This window comes from Myxine glutinosa, chromosome 13 (genome assembly GCF_964187855.1).
Source record: "Myxine glutinosa chromosome 13, kmMyxGlut1.1, whole genome shotgun sequence".
Lineage (NCBI taxonomy): Eukaryota > Metazoa > Chordata > Myxini > Myxiniformes > Myxinidae > Myxine > Myxine glutinosa.
The window spans coordinates 99,976,434-99,992,311 of NC_136273.1; the positions used below are offsets into that span (position 1 = coordinate 99,976,434).

A 15,878-nucleotide genomic window follows, 5' to 3' on the forward strand; every position below is an offset into this window, starting at 1 on the left:
ATGACCTTGCTGATGCTTGGAAGGAAACCGAAAGGTCGATAGATAAGGGGATCCGTCTTTGCACCTTTTTATGTAATGCTGTGATGTTGGCTAATTTCAAAGCAGATGGAAGATGACCAAGGGCAAATGATTGGGTGAACAGTGCAGAGAGAGGGTTTGCAAGAGCAGCAGAACAGGTTTTTGGAGCAGCAGAGCAGGTATTTGAGCAGCAGAACATGTTTTTGGAGCAGCAGAGCAGGTATTTAGAGCAGCAGAACAGGTTTTTAGAGCAGCAGAACAGGTTTTTAGAGCAGCAGATCAGGTTTCTAGAGCAGCAGAGCAGGTTTCTAGAGCAGCAGAGCATGTTTCTAGAGCAGCAGAGCAGGTTTCTAGAGCAGCAGAGCAGGTTTCTGGAGCAGCAGAGCAGGTTTCTAGAGCACCCGAGCAGGTTTCTAGAGCACCAGAGCAGATATTTAGAGCAGCAGAGCAGGTATTTAGAGCAGCAGAGCAGGTATTAATAGAGCACCAAAACAGGTATTTAGAGCAGCAGAGCAGGTTTTTGAGCAGCGGAGCAGGTTTTTGCGCAGTGGAGTAGGTCTTTGAGCAGCGGAGCAGGTTTTTGAGCAGCGGAGCAGGTTTTTGAGCAGCAGAGCAGGTTTTTGAGCAGCAGAGAAGGTTTTTGAGCAGCAGAGCAGGTTTCTAGAGCAGCAGAGCAGGTTTCTAGAGCAGCAGAGCAGGTTTCTAGAGCAGCAGAGCAGATTTTTAGAGCAGCAGCGCAGGTTTTTGGTACACAAGTTGATGCAGTCCGGTCCAGTGGCAGAGTCGGAGTTGAGGGTTGATATAAAATTCTCCACCTTTTCAGGTGCAAAAGACAGAGTCCAGGAGCAGTTGGGCACGACAGGAAAGGATGGGTATTGAGAGTGAGGGATTGGGGAAACTAGATTTGGAAGCAAACACAGAATTGAGGCATTCAGCCTTCTCACGAGTGGAGTTGGCATTGGTGCCATTTGAAACAGGGATGCGATTGAAGAGGAGCATATTCCCGAGCCAGAATAAACAAGGCATCACGAGGTTTGAGAGGAAGGAGACAAGTTTGAAAGTTCATTCTTGTGGTTGGACAGATGTTGTTTCCTGGCTCTCCTGAGAGCGGACACACACTTGTTGCGGGCTTTTTGGAATACACTGAGGTTGTCTTTGGTCACTTTAGCCTTCCAGGAGGAGAAGGCAAGTTGTTTTGGAGCAACTGCCTCGCCACATGATTCAGTATGTACCAGTTGGACAAATTAATCACCAGTTGGAAAACTTTTTGTTTTTGTTTTTACTGCGTAGCCCATAGGGCAAAGCCGTCTAGAACAGTGTTTGTCCGTAGGTATGCATGTATATACTATGTATGTATGTCCCTTCAAACGTATACCAATCAGAGCTGAGGATCTGGTCACATGACAGGGTGATGTGATTACGTCTGATATCATTACGGCGGTACGGCGGCTGACTCCGCACACCACCATTTTGATTCCAATTTCGTTCAGGCCGAACATATCGTCGAACCTGTCATATATCACAATCGCCGTGCTCTACCTTGACGTTTTTCATTCAGTGTGAAACACAAACAAACCGATTGTTAAAATCCCCATCAAATATCAAAAGCATAGACGTCACGGGTCTTCCAACGACACAGTACTTATAGGCCTCAGGCTTCATGCCTTCATGGTTCAACTTTAGGCCGCTTCAGACAAATTAGCCCAGGTTTCTTAAAATAGTAGTGTTGTTTTCTTAATAATAATATTAGCGTTAATACTAATAATATAGGAAATATAATCGTAACACTGCAATCCCTTTGTCGTCATTGCAAAGTTTCTAGATTGAAGCGATGTATGGTCAGTTCATTGTTGACTCGAAACAGAATAAACTAATACCGGGATCGTGCGTGCGTGTGTGCGTGCCCTTATCGGCGTGCGTGCGTATCGGCGTGCGTATCGGCGATCGTGCGTGCGTTAGGGTGGTCCAAAAAACATCGATCTCTCCGATTTTGATGCTCTACTGGATTATTGTTAGAAATGGTCTAAAACATTCACCCACCAAATATTTTCGCTCAATTCCATCTAGAAACTCATACACACTTCAATTGAAATATGGCGTTTTTCACCAAATTTGGCTAAATGAGAACAATCCAATAGCAACATAGGTGGAAAAAGTACATGCACTTTAGTACAAAAAGTACAAAAAGTACATGTACGAAGCCATTTTGTGGTTCATGACTTTTTGCATGCGCATTGCACCTGTGAGTGTGAAATCATCATGGTCGAAACATGTTTGACAATGCTTGAAACATGTTTGAAACATGTTCATACATGTCTGACTCATGTTTCGACCATGAGGACTTCACAGGGGTATGTACCATCAATGACATTATTTAGGGAAAAAATATTTCTAAAGTCTTTGTAAGCCTCTCAACATGGACGATTTTCATTAAAATTGACCAAAATGACAAATTTATATGTTGAGTGTGTATGAGTTTATAGATGACTCAGATGCAAAATATTTTTTGGGTGAATGATTTAGACCATTTCTAACAATAATCCAATAGAGCATCAAAATCCAGATAAAAAAGTGATTTTTTTGCATTTTTGGACCACCCTAGCGTGCGTGCCCGTATCGTGCCCGTATCGTGCGTGTGTCTCGTGGTGAGAAGAGTCCTTATGTTTTGTAGTTTTGTTTTTAGTTTATGTTAATTCATATTTAAATTTATCAAACGAGGAAGTTCCGCGAGTGTGACACGCTGTTGTGACACAAAGGATTTTCCTATCACACGAACCCGGGTTACACTCCCCCTAAAATAGATTGATTAATTATGTAAAATGGTTAAAAATCACGGGGCAACCCGGGTTACCGCGTAGTGGATCAAATTATGATTTAATGAAAATAAATGCAAGTAACAATGGTGAGGTAATCTAAAATTCCTAAATTGAGACGTCTCCATCAGACTCGTATACAAACAAGGGGAAAACGAAAGTAAAAATAAAATCCCTTTTAAAATAGGCCAAACTCAGCTTTGCATCCCCAAATGGCTGGTAAGGCTGCTGGTCGTCACCTCGAACCACCGTGTGGGAAACACACAAAATGGTGAGGAATCATGCCCGCAGCCAGCCGCTGCGTGAGGCAAGCAGGCAGGATCCCTCTTTGTTTCGCTCGCGACCCCCTCCTTCTCTGCATGGCACCACCGTCAACCAACACCCCCTCCTTCCACGTTGCAAATAGTCCCAAAGCCCCAACACGTCTCCTCACCAGCGCACCCAAAACCACAGCGTCCACCTGCGACGAAAGCCAGAACGAGGGAGAGAGAGATGGCAAGACGCGTCTTCTTTTTGCCTTCTCCCGAAAGTTCCATGCTCACGTCACACTCTCTGTCCAATCACCGAGCGCTACTGAATCACAAAGGCCGGGGCATGGGCTCCCCATTACGATACGTTTGGGGGTGGGGGGGAGGCTGGAGTTTAATCTCTTTCCGGGAATGTTCGGATGACTGACGTCGAAGGTCGTTAGGCGGGGCTTGCATGCCGATTGGCCAGTGCTGGGTGTTAGTTAGCCCCGGTGGCATTGTGAGCGAATGAGTCCATTTACAGTGCGATCATTGTAGTTATGGTGGCGGCCCTTTGTGATGCAATGACAACAAAGGGAAAAATCACAGGGCAATTGCACACTGGGGTTTATCCTTAAGCCCTACCTAATTAGCATAGCTGTACCCCTCATATGGAGACACATATACGATCTTACCCGGACAGTTGGCCTAACTTAATTTACATCTAGGTGGGTTCTTCTTCTTCTTCGCGACACTCGGAGCATTCTAAACCTACACCCCCCCCCCCCTTCAACTCTTGGCCCCTGACAGTCAAACAGCTCCTTAGCTGTACGACCCGCTGTGGAGGGTCTCCGCAACATCCAGGCTCCCTTGGCCTCAGGCTCTCATAGCCTCTTCTGGGTCGCCAGCGGTCTCCATACCCGCTCCGCTGGTCGCCCAATCGACCCCCCTCCAACAGATTTCCAATTCCAGACACCACCGGCTGCCAGGGACAAATTACCTTAGGGGGTGCCACAGTCACCGCTCCTCCAGAGCTTGATCCATTCCTGCGGACCCACACACCTTCCTCACCCACAAAATCCAAAATTGACATTCCCTCCCCAGTGGCCATTCAATTCTAAAACACTGTAGTGCAAAAATAACATGTCATTGTGTTTCTACACTGCCATGGCCTGCTTACATGTGAATTCCCACATTCACACTCCAACCACAACTGAATTTTCATCCGCACAAAAACACAAAACCGTTACACATAAACAAACGCCACCCACAAGACACTTTGTGGCACACACTCTGATCCCCTCACCGACCATGTAATCACTCTCGCCCGCCCCCACTGCAAATTACCATGTCCCAATTTATGAGAACTAGGGCATGCCCGTACTATATATATATCTAAAATTATATCCCCCCCCTCTATTTACATGAAATGGTTTGGTCCATTCGCAAAGCCAAAGCGAACGGCTTGCGAGTACGGTGACAACCCCCCCCTCTATTTACATGAAATGGTTTGGTCCAAAGCGAACGGCTTGCGAGTACGGTGACAATCCCCCCCCTCTATTTACATGAAATGGTTTGGTCCAAAGCGAACGGCTTGCGGAGTTTGGTAAAGAAATCGCCATAGCGTGCACAAACGCGCAGGAAAGCGAAAGAATCGCAAATTAGTTTTAATTAGTTTTAAAACATAGTTTAACGCCAACATAGTTTGCCAACGTGAAATAAATGAATACGCTCTCAAATGTGCCGTCCGAGGCAGAGTCTGTTCGGCACGTTCGGCACACGTGATAGCTCGCTGCTCTCTGATTGGTTGAATCGTTTTTTGGACATAGCTCGGTAACTACTTGTCCGATTAATATGAAACCTTGAAAAGGCACATCCTCAGGTCCCCAGCAATATACCTGGCAAGTTTAAAGTATATCGGACCCGTGGTTGTCGAGAAACAGCGGTCACAGACAAACAAACACACAGAGATTAGTGGAATTATAGATAGATGAATGAATGAATGATCGTTTTTAAGGCCATTTCCCCGCTAGAGCGGGGGTTAGCCTTGCGGGCCCCATGACGATCATGGTTCCCTGTTTGTGAGCATGTACCGAAACCCTGGGACAGTACACATCAAGGCACCGTTCCTTAAATGCAGGTTGTTGCAGATCAGTCGGGTCCAAGAGTGTCATCCACCACACCAAGTTTCTCCCGCACCCTTCCAATCCATCCCGGAGCCTCCCGACCCAGGTAGCGGCTCAATCTATCCTCATGGACTATCTGTGGAAGGGTATGCGGACCCATCTGAATTTTGAAAACCACATCAGTCACCTGCCGGAGCACCACCCCTAAGCCCTTCCAAGGTGAGGCGAGGTTTGGGCACACACCCTTCCTCTTTATGGGCCAGTGGGGCCAAATAAGGTCTCCGGGAAGGAAACGGGGTGAGTGTGCTCGGGCATCATACCACAATTTCATATGTGAGGAAGCCAAGCCAATTTGATCTACCTGGATCACAAATACAATCACTTATACATTAATCCAAATTAACTAATACTGTCACGCAACTGCGATTAACATCAAACTCTTTGAGTGAGTTTTGTTTTGAGTTTTTCTGAGTGGTGAGTTTTGCTCACCTAAGCCAATTAAAACATGTTCCATCAGACGCTCAAACGTGGCAGGGGCATTGCACAATCCAAAAGGCATGACAACAAACTGCCAGAGACCCTTTCGTGTGGTGAACGCTGTTTTCTCCCTCGCCTCTTTATCTATTTCCACCTGCCAATAACCACTCTTTAAATCCAATGTAGAGAACCATTTTGAGCCTGAAACGGCATCGAGGGTGTCATCAATCCTTGGCAGGGGATACGAGTCTTTGAGTGTCACATGATTGAGCTGGTGATAATCCACACAGAGCCGAGTGGTCCCGTCCTTCTTTTTCACCAGCACAATGGGTGACACCCAAGGACTCAGAGGGTTCGATAAATCCGGCTTTTTCCATTTTTGGCACCTGTTCTTCTGCCTCTTCTTTTTTTTAGCGAAAGGGAGCCTTGCTCAAAAGAATCTGGATGTTCGCCATGGTGGTTGGCGAACAGGCCGAGCCTCAGTCATATTCATTTGGTGCCTGATGAGACTCATGTGTCCAACATCCTTGGGGGAGAGAGAGACAACATCCAGTTCTTATCAACCAAATTGTGCAATGTCTCTACCTGCTCCAATGTTGGGCCCTCTTTGGAGCATGTCATCATGTCCCGCACTCCCTCGGGCCTCTCAATTTCCCCTGAATTTTCCCCTTTTTCCGGCTGTACTGGCAAGCATGTGGAACCGCCTCCTCCGGTGACCTCAACTACCCTACCACACTTGGCTTCGACAGCTCCGCCCCTTACCATGCGAGGGATATTGGACAAGTGGAGCAGCCGAACCGTTAACATAGGCCCACGAGTGTCCACAAGGGTGCGACCCACCATCAGTCCTTCGGCCCCCAATGAGGACCACTAGCCCCAGTTGGCTAATGTTGTGAGCACCTGCCGCTAACTCCGCCATTACCACAGCATTAGACCTGGGAGGCACGCTTACAGTGCGCGTCACCTCCAGCCACGTCCTCTGTACCTCCTCGTCATCCCCCAGTCCAACCAATTGCAGCCTCTCGGTGCCCAACCACATATGACCTTGCCAAAGGTCTAGTTGACAGTCGTGTTCCACCAGGAAGCTAAATCCCAGAAGACATTGGTCACACACCTCCGCCACCCATACCACCACATTGACCTCCAGACTGCCCATCTCCATCCCTACAACCCTGCACCCCAATATTGGCGCTGTCGCCCCCGTAGCCAGTTGAAGGCTGTGTCCTACCAACCTATCAATTTTAACCCAACCTCCAACACTTTGGTCTGGCACACTCGGAATAATAATGTTGTCACTGGCCCCAGTGTCCACCACGGCTTCACAAAATTCCCCCTCAATTTTGCATCTAACCCTCGGATTGCTTGCGCCAGTTTTTCCACAATTCACTAATTTCACCAAAGGAGGGCGCTTCTCCACACACTTGCCAGCCGAGCATGGCCCCGTATGCTCGGCTTGTTTTACTTTCCCAAACACCCTATGGCGGCAGGACCAGTCTTAGGCGGTGACCCTCTCCCTGGAACCTGTGGTCCCACATGACCCAAAAGTCCTTGATGACCCAAAAGTCCCCAAGAACCCAAAAGACTCAGATGACCCATAACTCCTTAATGACCCAAAAGTCCCCAAGGAAAAAAAGTTATTGATGACCCAAAAGTCCCCGAGGACCCAAAATAACCCCTTGAGTCCGGCAGGCAGGTATGCTACAAGGCCGTGAAGACCAATTAAAATTTGGTACAACGGACCAATGGACCCATAAGTATTAGTAAAAGAGAGAGTGTGTGTGTGTGTGTGTGTGTGTGTGTGTGTGTGTGTGTGTGTGTGTGTGTGTGCGTGTGTGTGCGTGCATTTCCTCCATAACTCCAAAACCATGAAACCTATCAGCCCCAAACTTTTCAAGCAATACTTCCCAACCTCCAATATATTGTATGAATTGAAATTGGGTGTTTGAGTGTGTTAACACACCAATTTTGAAGATGATTAACAGGGTGCTTATAACAAAAAAAACAAAAAGCCTTACCAAAATGGAGGTATGCAATTCACTTTTATAGAAGATTTTTTTAAAGGTAAATATTTGTGGTTGCTGTTTTTGTGCTGCTTTGAAATGTGAAATTTGTGAACAATTCGACTGTCTTTAGGGAATGCTTATTCGTTGGGTCCACTCGACTTGCTTTTACATTTTTAGAGGTACCTCGAGGTGCTACACATGAAATTAAAACAAATCTGGTGAAAAATGGATGTTTAAAAATGAAATCACATCGTTCTGTGCATTCAGTAGGCAAATGCATGTAAGTGATTACACGTATGGACATGCAGGATTACACACATGAACATCACATTGATGATATAGAATTTCGAAGAATCGTAGAATTTTGAGGCCTCGCTGGTAGAAGTATTTATCTCAATGATAGCACATGATTGCCCGTTTTGATATAACTAGAGGAGATGCTCATTCGACACCCAGGTGAATCTGAGTTTGGGGGTGAGGTTTGGAAGGGGTGGTTGTTGTGAGGGGCGTGGGGGTGTTGGGTTGGGGAAAAGTCAAAATGCAAAACTATTCTTTGGAATGGTCACACTTTATGCCAATTGAGAGCCCCATGGGTGAGATGGTGTGGTCGGTGAATCAAAAACACACACACATATACACACACATATACACACACACATACACACGCACGCACGCACACACACACACACACACACACACACACACACACACACGCACACACACACACACACCTGTGTAATATGAGTTGTCACAGCATCTTTCACATCAGTTTGCCATCCCTCATGTTTGGAGAATAAAGTTCAGAGGGGAAGATGGAAATTGTGCCATTATTGCTTCCGTGGTAAGTGAATGGTATAGTGTTTTAACCAACAGGTTAAATAACCTTCCCCTTCCTTATCCTCTCCTCGCCTATCCTCCCCTCCCCCCTTCCTTTTATTCCCCCTCCCCCCTTCCTTTTATTCCCCCTCCCCCCTTCCTTTTATTCCCCCTCCCCTATACTTTCGCTCACCCTCCCCATTACCGTTCTGCTCCCCTCCTCTTCCCCTCACCGTTCCTCCACCATTTCCTCCACCACCCGTATTCTCCCTCCCGTTTCCCCCCTCCCCTTCCTCTCTCCTCCCCTTCTCCTCCTCCCCTTCCCCTCCCATATCTTCTCCCCTCCATTCACTCCTCATTCCATTTCTCCACCCCTCTCCAAAGGTCTCCACTTTGACCCCCGGTAGACCCCCTTAAACGTCGATTTTTTAAAAAATTTTTATGCCGCAAACAAACTTTAGTCTTGCTAAACTAAGCAAACTAATATAATTTGTGCCAACTTTGGTCACAATCTCATCAGCGGTTTCGGAGAATTAGTTGCAAGTGTTTACCGAGTAATGGAACTGACGACGTGCCATCGCATAAGCTCCCCGGAACTACGTTCCAGGTGAGCTAATAAAAGTGTGTGTGTGTGTGTGTGTGTGTGTGTGTGTGTGTGTGTGTGTGTGTGTGTGTGTCTCGTTGGTTGATATCTCCATTTGTGGGTTTCAAGAAGTGGAACGGAGTCCCTCCTGGACCCAAAGTATCCACATCCTCTTCGGTAAGGGATCACAGTTCATGGACCAAGTTGTTCAACTTTTTCAGAGTTTTGTTCCGAGGGCTCTTTTCAGAATCGTCACCGAATCCCGGATTGCCTCCAGTTGTAGTTCATTTGTGGTAATATTCCTGGGGATGGATTTTAAAATCTCATTGAGAGTCGTCTTCATCATTCCTGTTGCTCCAGTGATCACTGGCACAATTTCGACACTCTGCCGCTTACAAGATCTCTTGGCCTCATTTTTGAGGTCCTGGTATTTGGTCATTTTCTTGATTTATACGTTGTTTAGGCCAAACTCGCTGGGTGCTGATATCTCAATCATCATTTCTGTCTTTTTCTTTTTGTTCCTGAGTACAATGTCCGGACGCAATGCTTTGTTTTCTATATTCACGCTCGATGGGATCATCAGGTTGTACATGAGCATGACGTCCTCATTTTCAATGATTGCCCTTGGTTCATGTTTCCATGAGTTTTCTGGTACTGGGATGTTTAAATTTTTGAAAGATATGTCAATAAATCACTTTGCATACTTTGTTGTGCCTTTGTGTGTAAAGTTGTTCTGATGATAGTTTTTGCATCCCAAGAGCAGGTGACTCGTACTTTCTGTTTTTGTCTTGCAGAATCTACACTTGTCCGTCTGGCTCAGTCCTGCCATCTTTTAAAAATCCCATCGTGTAGTGTCCTTGACATTGGGCATTTATTAGCGCAGGTGACAGGGTTTTGCAATCTATTATTTGTGTGTGTGTGTGTGTGTGTGTGTGTGTGTGTGTGTGTGTGTGTGTGTGTGTGTGTCCGTGTGTGTCCGTGCTGTTATTTTTTACCATTTTAGGCAAAGTTTTATCATAATATGGAGAAGGCAAGTTGTTTCAGGGAAACTGCCTCACCACAAGATTCAGTGTACCATGGACGGGAGGAGGGTATGACAACTGAAGCCGAGATGGGATAAATCTGTGCATAAAGAGAGAGCAGGTTACTTTAGAAGAATTCCCAGGATGAGTTGGAAGTCAGAGGCAGTGGAGATGGCAGACCAGGCCAGATGATTGATGGCTGCTTGAAGACCGTGCCAGTCAGTCTGAGTGAAATGCCAGACTCGTCGACACTGAGGAGACTCTCTGAGAATGGCCAGAGATGTTTTATCCTCAAGTTGGGTCCACAATTTCGAATGCGGGAGCTTTTCAAAGCGTTGTTCTGCACTTGATTTTCCTGGAGTTCTACAAGTTCTTCTTGAAATCCCGGAATATCTTCTCTGACTTCACTGACGTCCAAATTGAACACATTTCTGATCCAACTATGCTTCTTGAGGTTGACGTTTTCTGGAAAATACCTGTTCATTTCTTCCTGAAGGTTCTTCAAATGGTCTTGGAAAATACTTTTGACGTCAACAAGGGATATTTCCGACGAATCCTCCAGCACAGCACTCAGTTCTGGAAAGGCCGCCGTTTTTCCTTTACCCAGTTTTTCTCTCCAAAGATCAAGCTTTTTCTTGAATGAGGCAATTTTTTCACCTATGTCCACCATGGAATGATTACGGCCCTGCATGTCTGAATTCAGTTCATTCAGGTGCATGAAGATGCCACCCAAATAGGCCAGCTTTGCCAGCTAAGCAGCATCTTTAAAGCAGTCTGCAAGTGCATGTCTCTTCTCACGAAAAAATTAATTCAATTTCCGTTTTTAGTTCAATAACCCTTCCGATAATCTTCCCTCGAGAGAGCCAATGGACATCAGATTGGAACAGCAAAACCTGGTTATGTGATCCCATCTCTTCACATATTTTATGGAAAATGGGTGAGTTTAAAGCCCAGGCCTTGACAAAATTCACAATTTAGATAGCATTATTGAGAACTACATGGAGGTCTGGTGGCAAACGTTGAGTGGCAAGGTTTTCCCGATGTAAGAAACAGTGAATTTTTATGATATCCGGGTTTTCTGCTTTAGCACGAATAACAAAACCTAAAACGACTTCCCATCATAGATGGAGCTCCGTCAGTGTACAAAGCACAGCCAAACAATTCAACCAGTCTAGATCATGTTTCTTGAAAAAAATGTTCATCATATTAAAGATGTCTTCTCCAGTGGTGGTACTTGACTGGGCATTGCAGAAAAGAAATTCTTCCAGGATGTCGTCTTCTCCTCTGTACCTTACAAAAACCATAAGTTGAGCGTCACCTGCAATGTCTACTGATTCATTTGTCTGCAACGAAAAATTTCCTGCTTTTTTCAGTGCCACAATCAGTTGAGCCAAAATATAATCTGAAATGAGATAGATTCGACCTTTGATGCTATTGTCAGAAAATGGTACCGATTCAATCTTGGCAACATCTGCTCCACAACCAGTTTTCACCATTGCCACTGCTGCTGGCTTCACCAGCTCCTCTCCAATGTTATGGGGCTTTTTGCATCTTGCAATATACCACAACACTTCAAAGGACACCAAGCAAGCTTTCTCCAGAGAAAAGGCTGAACTCGAAGGAGCATCAATCCGACTTCGTTTTACCTGCTCTTCTTTGTCCTCCCAGTAACTCAGTGGCTTTTTGACAAAGTGTGGATGAACTGAATGCAAATGATGCTTCAATTTGTTTTCCTTCATAGATTAATTGGCGAGGACCTGCAGGCACTGAACACACTGAGGTCGGACATTCCCAGATTTTTGTCTCATCTCGGTGAAGCCATATTTCAAAAACTTAGGCTTAGACAGCAGTTGTGTTTTGCGTTGGGCCATTTTCCAGTTGAAGACCAGACCTGGAATGAAAAGAGTTATAAATTCTTACATTTTAATTTTTAAAAAATTGGAAATTGTTCAAAAAGTTAAAAATACCCAATTGTAAAGTTAATTATTATTTATTATATTATTCGACTCCACACACAGTAACATTCATCAAAAACCACACGTAAATAAAAATAAGTAAGATGCAGGCAATACTTACATTGTTTGCAGTAACTAGATCTCAGCCTCCAGTAAACAAGTGAAAGCACGACTGTCAGATTGTAAACTGTCGACACATGCGAAAATTGAATTTCTTTTATGTGAAAAATAGGTTTTCTCGACCATTCTTGAATGATTCAGAATAAAAAAAGAAATTTTGGCAACAGCATATAATAAAATAAACGCCAATGATAAAACTCATCTGGAACAGTTATGAATGTATAAAAATCGAACATTTTAAACTTAAATAAAAACGTTTAATGAATAAAAACAGTGCATTCGATAATTAACCTAAAAACGCTAAAATTACAGCGCCATCTATAATATCACATTCAGATAAGAGTGAAACTTAACAACAGGCTCCTCACTGGTCTGCTTGACGCACGAGTATTGGACGTGAACGGACTCGAACATTATTATATTAAGCGTATATGGATGCTGTTGTATCCAGCAATTACCCCAAACGTACTTGATGGTAACGTCAACGGTTTAATCCGAAATCTCAACACAGCACAGCATGCCCATTAGGCCTCCAAAAACCCGTTTTTCCTTAGCTCCTCCCACTCTCCAAAACCAACAAGTCACTTCCGTTTCCCATACCTATGAACTAAAACATGTGAATTCCAAACATAAATTACATATGAATTATAACACGTGAATTCCAAACATAACAGATGCGATATTATCCACAACTATTCTACTTTAATTACTATTTCAATAATCCTTATTGTGCCAGTGAAGTAATCCCCTTATAACACTGTAATACTTCTTTTTTTTGAGACGGTCCAGCGACCCTCAGGAACACCCTCACGACCCTCATTTGGGTCGTGACCATAGGTTTGGGATCCACTGCCCAAGAGGTACGCACACTTGCCTGGGTTCGAATCCTGACCCATGGGGCTTTTGGGCTTTTGAAGTTTGGCATTTTTTGAAGTTGTTCTCTAATTTTATCTTCATCAATAAATCAATGGGGGCATTTCCTCGAGTTGTTGCTACTTCTTTTCCAAGTTTAGGATCCATTCTGCTTCCTTGTTATGTTATTTTCGACCTTCAAAAATTCATTTCCATAAATTTCCCAGCTTTCATTTTTAAGGGGGAGTTGACACATTCTGCTTTTGTTTCCCCAATTCACGGTAAAATCTCTTCAGGTTACTCTCAAACATGTATTTGGTTTCTATTTGTAGGGCCTGGTTTTTTCTTCCGGTGTTGTTTGCCCATTACTTTTTCTTGAATGAATAGTGCCGCTGCAAAACACACGACATTGATTTCCTTCAAGGTGGATGATTTTTAAGGTGGATGATTCTCTCAACGAGGTGAATGATCATTTTTCTAATTTAATGATTGGAATTTTTTTTCTAATTGAATAGTCTGCCTCACTAAGGTTTTGTCCGTTTATTGTTTTCTATGCGATACGTTTTGGTCTTTCTCTGAGTTTTATCAAGTTAATCTCTTTTATTTTGTTGGCTAACTCTTCTTTCCATCTATTCTGTTCTGCTCTTCATTGTCTTCACAGTCCTCCTCTCCCTCATTCTTCTGCTCTCCCTTGTTTTTCTGCCCATCACCATCCACCTTTTCCATTCTTTTCCCCTTCATTTGTGCCTGAGTCACCTGGTTTTTGTTTCTGAACCGCTCTTGACCCTCTTTCAATGGGACACCATCATTCTTTCCTTTTGCCACACACTTTCTTCATCACCTTTGGTCCGGCTCGATGTCGAAGTTTGGTCCTCATCTCGTTGCACAGCCAAAACTTCCTCTCATGCCATCTCGGTCAAATTCCTGCCACCTCAGTCTTCACCTTCAAGCGAGCACTTAGCTCCCCTCACTCTAATCTCTCTTGCCACTTGTTGCCTTGCCCTAGATGTAATCTCTTCTATTCTATCTTTATCTAGATACATTTTAATTGTTGAAAAGACCTCTAATTTATCAAGGGGGGGCTGTCTCTGCCCTCATAGCCAGTTTCATTGTTTTCAGCTGGTTCCTGAAACATTCACCCTTACCTTTATTCCCCCATGCCTCATGTATGGAATACATCTTGCATTGGAGGAATATCTCCTCCTCAACAATCAAGGTTTCCGTTTGTAGTTTTTGTCTCGAGCTATCAGACCCGTTGTTAGCAGTGCTTCGCAGGCATTCACTTTCACGCTTCCCTCTCCATTCACGGCCCCTCCCATCTCCCTTCAAACCTTCGCGTCTGGCATCTGGAGTTTCATGTGATTCATTGGAGCCATGTCTGTTCATAAAGTGCCGTCTCAATCTATCAGGCCCTGTGTTTGTGGCGCTTCGTGTGCATTCATGTTTCCGTCTCCATTCACGGTCCCTCCCATCTTCAATGTCGACACCCTCCCCCGCTCCACTGAAGACCCCTCCCCCCCAGGGGTCTGCCATGGAGCTAGCACAAGAGTCCAGTCCGTATGTGATCCAAATGACAGCATACCTCGTTTGTCCTCCTTTTAATGTCCACCTTCAGTGAAGAGGATCCATAATCGAGTGAGGTCCCGACGGACATGCGGGCTTTTTGGCCTGCCTCGTAGCACTGATTCAAATGGCAATGGACCATGTTCGTCTTTCTCTCGATGTCCACCTTTCCCTTTCTGTTCACCGCTAGGGCATAGCCTCCAACAGCACCTGATGTCCAGGCGGTCATGCTGGTAACTCAGTCCGCCTTGCAACGTCGCTAATAGCCTGCAAGCCTCGGTCTTTTCATAGGCCGCAATTCATAGGCTGCAAACCGATGTTTGCTTCACGATCCCTCTTGCACACATGCTCCACGGCGATCGCCAACGCTGCCACCCACAGTACTTACAGTGCATCCTCTCTCATCGATTCTCTCATCTGTTGCCAAGACCGAAGTCCACATATATCCTTCGCAGGTTGCTCATGGGGGAACCGATGAGAGAGCTGGTGAGGAAAGCCGCTCGCGTATCGACGCCATCTTGGTGTGTGTGTGTGTGTGTGTGTGTGTGTGTGTGTGTTTGTGTGTGTGTGTGTGTGTGTGTGTGTGTGTGTGTGTGTGTGTGTGTGTGTGTGTGTGTGTGTGTGTGTGTATGCATGCAAGTTGTTTTTGCCTGCTCTCCCCACATGTTGGTGGATCTCATGAGATGGAACGGAGATCTACCAGATCTCGAAGTATCAACCTTCGTGTGTGTGTGTGTGTGTGTGTGTGTGTGTGTGTGTGTGTGTGTGCGTGCGTGCGTGCACAAAACACGTGCAACATGCCACGCACAAGATGTGTGCACACAAAACACGACTACACAACATGCCATGCGCACATGTTTGCATACAATACAACCACATGCACAACATGTACATGTGTATAAAACGCACAAAAACAGCATGTGTGCATACAACACACAGCACACGATGCCACACAAGCCAAAACAAAATACACCAAAGCAAAACCAAAGCCAAACGTGTGCAAAACACGCACGTGCAAACCACAACCCACGCATGTGCGCGGCACCGCCGCATGCCTCAACCTCCGCAGACCCCCACCTGGGCCCATCAAATTCCAGGCCCTCCTCCCACCAGAGCCCATCAAATTCCAGGCCCTCCTCCCACCAGGGCCCATCCAATCCCAGGCCCTCCTCCCACCAGGGCCCATCAAATTTCAGGCCCTCCTCCCACCAGGGGCCATCAAATTCTAGGTCCTCCTCCCGCCAGGGCCCATCAAATCCCAGGCCCTCCTCCCACCAAGGTCCATCAAATTCCAGGCCTTCCT

General features: G+C 45.5%; 1 protein-coding gene across 1 annotated transcript in view; it reads left to right on the plus strand.

The window, feature by feature from the left end:
- Nucleotides 1-15,878, plus strand: part of LOC137438415 (pappalysin-1-like) — a 173,759-nt gene that overhangs the window by 157,220 nt on the left and 661 nt on the right. The gene's annotated exons all lie outside the window — the stretch shown is intronic.